Here is a 6,000-nt window from a genome sequence, read left to right as displayed (position 1 = left end):
TGATCGCCCTCCACACACATGCACAGGTGTTCTGGCCTCGGGCAGGTGTGTGCCAGGCTGAGCTAACCCGTTGACCCAGATGCCCGGCGGGCCATTTAACACTCCAAGAATTCCCTGCTGGAAGGGTGGATGGACAGACAGATAGATGAGTGAGTGGAGGAGTGGGCAGATGGGCAGGTGGAGGGATGAATGACAGCTGTACGGAGGGACAGACAGACAAGTGATGAAGTGCACCCTCTGATGTTCGGTATGGAGATGGGTCAGGCTAAGGCCTGCTGTGGGCCCCGTTTTACAGATGACGAGACTGAGGCAGGGGGTGAGCAGTGACAGATCTCATTCCTGAAGCCAGGACCCGTCTTCAGGAGGCACAGGGTTGTCAACACACCTCAAGGACCTCAGATGGGGCTCTGGGCTCAGACCGCTCATACGCAGGTGCTACCCCAGTTTTGGTGTTGAGGCATCTGCCCGGCCCCTCCTGCTGTCCCATTCAGGTCACCCTGTGGCTGCTGCTGCTGCTGACCCTGCCCCAGGCCCACCTCTCAGTCCCCACCTGCTCCACTTGGGGTCCAGACCTCCCTCAAGTCTTGGGCTGGACACGGTGCCGAGGCAGGGCGTGCGGGGGGACGGCGGGTTGATGCCCAGGAGCTCTCCCAGCCCGAGGTAATTAAAGTGCATGGTTATGGAGAAGTTTGTAATTAAACACTTGAGCATCATCAGACATCCCAGCGTGACGCCTGATGAATTAATTACGAGGATGCCAGACCCTCAGGTCTGCGTCCTCACTGAGCGTGCAGGGGTGGCCCCAGCCTCCTCCGTGTGGGGAGGAGGGAGCAGACCCGGCCCCTGCCACCTCCTGCCCACAGCCCTCCCCTGGCCCTCCCCCGGGCCCCCCGCCCCAGCACCCAGCCTCCTGCCCACATCCCCACTCCCCAGGACCTGCAGGCTCCAACTCCACACGGTCCAGGTCAACCATCTCAGCCGCACCCAGCACCGTCCCCCACCCACCTGGTGGCACCCCTTCCCTCCGCTGGCCTCTCCCGTGCCCACATCCTGCCCCTCCCAGATGTGACCACCCTCCCCAGGCAGCCACATTGACCCCAAAGCCCAGCACAGAGGGCGCTTCACCCCGGCCTCGGCTCCCTGACCCAGAGCCTCCGCATAACCTGAAAAAAACCTCAGACCAACCCCAATCTGCAAACACTCCCCGACTGCTACCCCTCAGAGCGGCCAAGACAGAGTGGCAAGTCGATGACAGTCAGGTGAGATCCTGGAACAGAAAAAACACACCAGGGGACCCAGGAAACCGAATACAGTGTGCAGACGCCAGACCCTCTCCAAATCCCAGAAGACAGGAACACGGGGCGGGGCGGGGCGGGGCGGGGGACACTGCGGGGGACAGGGACTCTCTTTGCAACTTTTCTGTGAAGCTAAAAGTTCTATAATCAGAGGTCACTTTGGACATGGAGGGTTCCCTAGCCGTCCCATTAGACCCCAGCAGAAGGCTTGCAGTGTCCCCGAGGGAGGCACTTCAGAAAACCCTTAGCCAGTGTGGTGGCGCACTCTGCGGTCCCAGGAGCACGGCAAGTTCAAGGCCAGCCTGGCAACTCGGGGAGACCCTGTCTCAAAATAAGACGTGAAACAAAAGGGGGACTGGGGAGGAGGGAGGGGGGAGGGGGGGAGGGAGGGGGGAGGGAGAGAGGGAGGGGGGAGGGAGGGGGTAGGGAGAGAGGGAGGAGGGAGGAGTGGCCTGGCACCTCCCAGAGGCACGGCCCTGAGTGCCACGTTCCAAGCTGACCTTGCCCACTGCCTGTGCCCTCTGACGTCACCCAGCCTGGCCAATCCCTAGCACCTGGCGCTCTACCACTTCTGCCATCATCCTGAGCCTGGGGCCTTCTCTGTCTGCCACTCCTGAAGGTCCCCCACAGGGAGGGAGTCGCCATTGCTTGTCCCACCAGACATCTGCCCTGAGGTTCAGGAGGCCGCCTCCACCCCCACGCAGGGCCTGGGCCCACCTGTGAGCAGGGCTTTGCTCGTCCATTTCACAGATGAGGAAACCGAGGCTTCTCAGAGAGAGCCAACTGGAGTTGGGAAGCATCTGGACCCGAGCCCTGAGCTTAGCTCTGTCCTCGGCTGCCCTCCCGTCCCACTGCGCACCCAACCCGGATGGGATGCACCCTCAAGCCCCCTTGTGTTCCCGTCTGGACCCCCCCCCTTGCCCCCTGCAGCCCTGGTGGCCTTGCGGACTCTTGTCCCCGGGTCTTGGCACCACATGCTCTATCCTCAAAGCATCCCTGACCCGTGCATGGCGCTGTCCCTGATGGGCCACCTTGGCTTGGAGCCCTGGGCAGTACCTGGCGTCCTGTATACTTGAGTGTCTGTCATCAGCCGTCCCCAGTGCTGGGACAGAAGCTGGCCTTGCCCTTGAGTGAACTGAGGCCTGTTGTCCACTGCTGCAGCTGCCCGGAGCACCCCATTCCTGGAGCACCCCATTCTTGGGAGAAACCAAGTCCAAGACGTCCCGTGGTGGCCGAGGGCTGGGCAGGTCTCTCTCTCTGGCCAGGCTGCTGCCTCCGCTTTTGTGGCCCAATCCCAGCTGCAGTGCCAGAGCTGGCCAGGCCCCAGGGGACACACGGATGTCACCTGCCCACAGCCTGGCTCCTGGCTCCCTGTGGCCTTGGAGGGTCCCCACATTTTCCTAGAGCCTTGACTTCCAGCACAGGCCTGCAGAGAGCTCGCTGAGCTGGAGGACAGATCCAGAGACGTCATAACCCCCTGCTTTGCAGACCAGGGTGACCGCCACCCAGGCCCTCCTGGGGGGCCCTGCACTCCAGCCCAGGCAGGGAAACCGAGGCCCAGGGAGCAGGAGGTGTCTCACAGGGACCCTGGGTGGTTCTGGGAGAGCTCATCTGTCACTCTGTCTGGTGAGGGCACATGCATTCACACCCATAAAAGCCCACACGTGTGAACACATGGAGGCAGGCACACACCAGGGCGGGGGAGCCAGGCCAGAGCCAGGCCTCCTTGGCTTATCACGCACATGTGTGAGGTGTGTCCCACAGTGTCCTGAGCCAGGAGTCACAGCGATGTGTGCCCTCATGCAGGAAGGCGACATGCTGTGTGACACCTCTGTGTGGCACAGTGGGCCATCTCCTGCTGCATCCATGCTATAAAATGCCTGGTGGCCAGGGCATGGCGCTGGACATGAGGGTGTGGCCAGTCTTCACTGCAGAACCTGAAGCGTGCCAAGGTTGTGCCGGGTGCACCATGCACTGTGCCCAAGGCATCGGAGGTGACGGATCCGTCCCGTGAAGGATGTGTTAGTTGATGAATTCAGCCAGGCTTTACTGAGCACCTATTATGTGCCGGGACCTGGGAATTCAGCAGTGGACAGAACAGGTAGAGTCCCTGACCATGTGGGGCTCATGCTCTAGGAGGGAGTTGACAGTGAGCAGGCATCTGATGTGACGGCCAGCGCGGATCACATCATGGACAGAGCAGAGGGGACACCATGGGGACAGCCAGGCAAGCCCACGGGGCTCGGGAGGACCTGCCTGCCCCTGGGGACCTGCCTGATGCCACAGAAGAGTCACTACAGAAGAATAAGGGAGCAAAAAGGGGTCTCGAGGGCCTACCTGGGCTCCGTGTGACCCTACTCAGTCCTGGGCCTCTATGTGACCAGCTCCCTCATGGGACACCCACAGTCCCAGGCCACAGAGGGCCAGGCTTTGGAAGTCAGGTAACTGGCCAGGGCTGGGGGGAGCCCTGGGGTCCTGGTGCCAACCACACAACGCTGACCCACCAACTTCAGAGAGGTTTGGCAAATGTCCCCCACAGACTGGTTGACACTAGGGAGATGGGAGGGCCAGGAGGGCCAGGAGCAGGGCAGGAGGGGCCAAGAGTCTTGGAAGTCTGTGTGGTCGGCCCGGGGCCATCACACCTCAGGGAGACTGAGGCCCAGGGAGGGCGAAGCCTGGCTCAGACCCTGAGAATCTCGGGACAAGTGTCTGGAATAGCTCTTGGGTCCCGCCTCCCCGGCCAGGGGTATCCAGGTAGGTAGTAGGCAGGTGTGGCTCACCTGCTGGGCAGGTGACAGGGCTGAGTGCTTTGGTAGGAGCTAAAGGCATTGGGACACCAACCAGGTTTTGAGAAAGGGAGACCGAGGCACGGCGAGCTCTGTCCCCTGACCCAGTGGCACCTCCAGATCCAACGGGGACCTCACATTTTGCCCCCCAGGTCTATGACAGCAAGAAACCCAGGTCCTGGGTCCGGGCCACATCCCACCCTGGCCTCACCCTGCCCCAAAACCCCCAAGGAACAATTTACCTTTCAGAGCTGGTCCAAGATATTAATTAAGATAAATCTACCTCAATTTTGAGATTCTCTTATCATGTAATTTATCAAAATTATGTTAATTATTTCTGTAGGGCAGCAAAATTATTACCTCTTTTGTGTCTGATTCGTATTAATATTCATAATTTAATAATTCAGCAGCCTGGCCATCTGGTCGGGCAGTCAGCTCTTTGCCTCCCTTAGCCCAAGCCAAAGCAACCCCACCACCCCCATCAGCCTCCCCGGGCCCCAGCCTGCCTGTCCCCTGCGCCTTCCCACTGTGGCCCCGAGGACGCCGGCCCCTGTCTGGGTTCCTCCCTGGCCCCCGGGGCCCCCTCAGCCCTCCGCACAGACAGGTAGGCACCCGGGAGCGCGCCCAGGTAACGCGCACCGCTCCCCGCCCCGCTTGGCAGGTGAGCCGAGCTGAATTGACATTTCCACACTTTGTGAGTTTTACACTGTAATTTGACATAATTAATGCCTACATTACTGCTGATAATTTAGCTAGTTAATTAAACTCGGAGGAGATAATTAAGGAAAGGCTACTGCTTGGATTGCTAATTGTTTTTGTCATTATTTCAGGGGCCGACAGCTGCCGGCTGAGTCATCCTGTTTTGTCAGCTGATGGGTCATGTGACACAGGGTCCCCCGAGGGCCCCCCACTTCCAGGGGAGGGAGACAGCGCAGCCGGCTACCTGGCTGCAGCCTTGGAGTCTCGCCAAGCGCCGCTGGCTGATGGGGCCCTTCCGTTCCTACTTCTTGGAGCAGTGACAGTCCCTCTGGCTTCTGGGGACCCTCCCAGCCTTACCTGAGAGCTGTAGCCTGGGGTCATGCAAAGGAGGAGGGAACCCCTGGCAGATCCAGCATGCAAGCCCAAGGGGTCAAGGGACAGCACCCAAGCCTTTTGCAAGTGGTCAGGTAAGAAGTGGAACTTCTTGGGCCTGTCGGAAGCCAGAACCAATGATCCCACATAGGAAAAAAAATAATGGGAGAGAGACCAGAGAGACGTACACACACATGTGTCCTCCCTGACTCTTCCCAGGTGATGCCCCGAACCGCCTCTGGCTGAGAAGTCACAGTCCCTCAACCTTGGACCTCCAAAACCATGATCCAAAATAAACCTCTTTAAAAAAGGGCAGAGGATGAGCTGGGGTTGTGGCTCCGCGGTACAGCGCTCATCCAGCAGGAGCGAGGCCTTGGGTTCAATCCTCAGCACCACATAAAAATAAATAAATAAAGGTATGTGTCCAACTACAACTAAAAAATAAATAGATAAATAATAAAGGGCACAGTGGGGCATGCCCCTGTGATCCCAGGGTCTGGGGAGGCTGAGGCAGGAGGATCGCAAGTTCAAAGCAGCCTCAGCAACTTGCAAGGCCCTAAGCGTTCAGCAAGGCCCTGTCTCTAAATAAAATATGAAAAAGGGCTGGGGGTGTGGCTCAGTGGTTAAGTTCCATAAGTCTCACATTCCACATGCCACCCTGTGCCCCACCCCACAGCCAGCAAAGGTAATAATCAGACTATTTCCTTAAGGGGAGACTTAGAGTCTCAGGACATTCTCCTCTTGGGCCTTCAACTGCTTACTTCCTTTGGTACCAGTTCCGGTTGGGCCATGACAACTGGCTTTCTCAACCCAGCACAGAGCCCTTGGTCAGTGCAGGTGACGGCTTC

This window comes from Callospermophilus lateralis, chromosome 19, assembly GCF_048772815.1.
Source record: "Callospermophilus lateralis isolate mCalLat2 chromosome 19, mCalLat2.hap1, whole genome shotgun sequence".
NCBI lineage: Eukaryota > Metazoa > Chordata > Mammalia > Rodentia > Sciuridae > Callospermophilus > Callospermophilus lateralis.
This window is presented reverse-complemented; position numbering follows the sequence as displayed.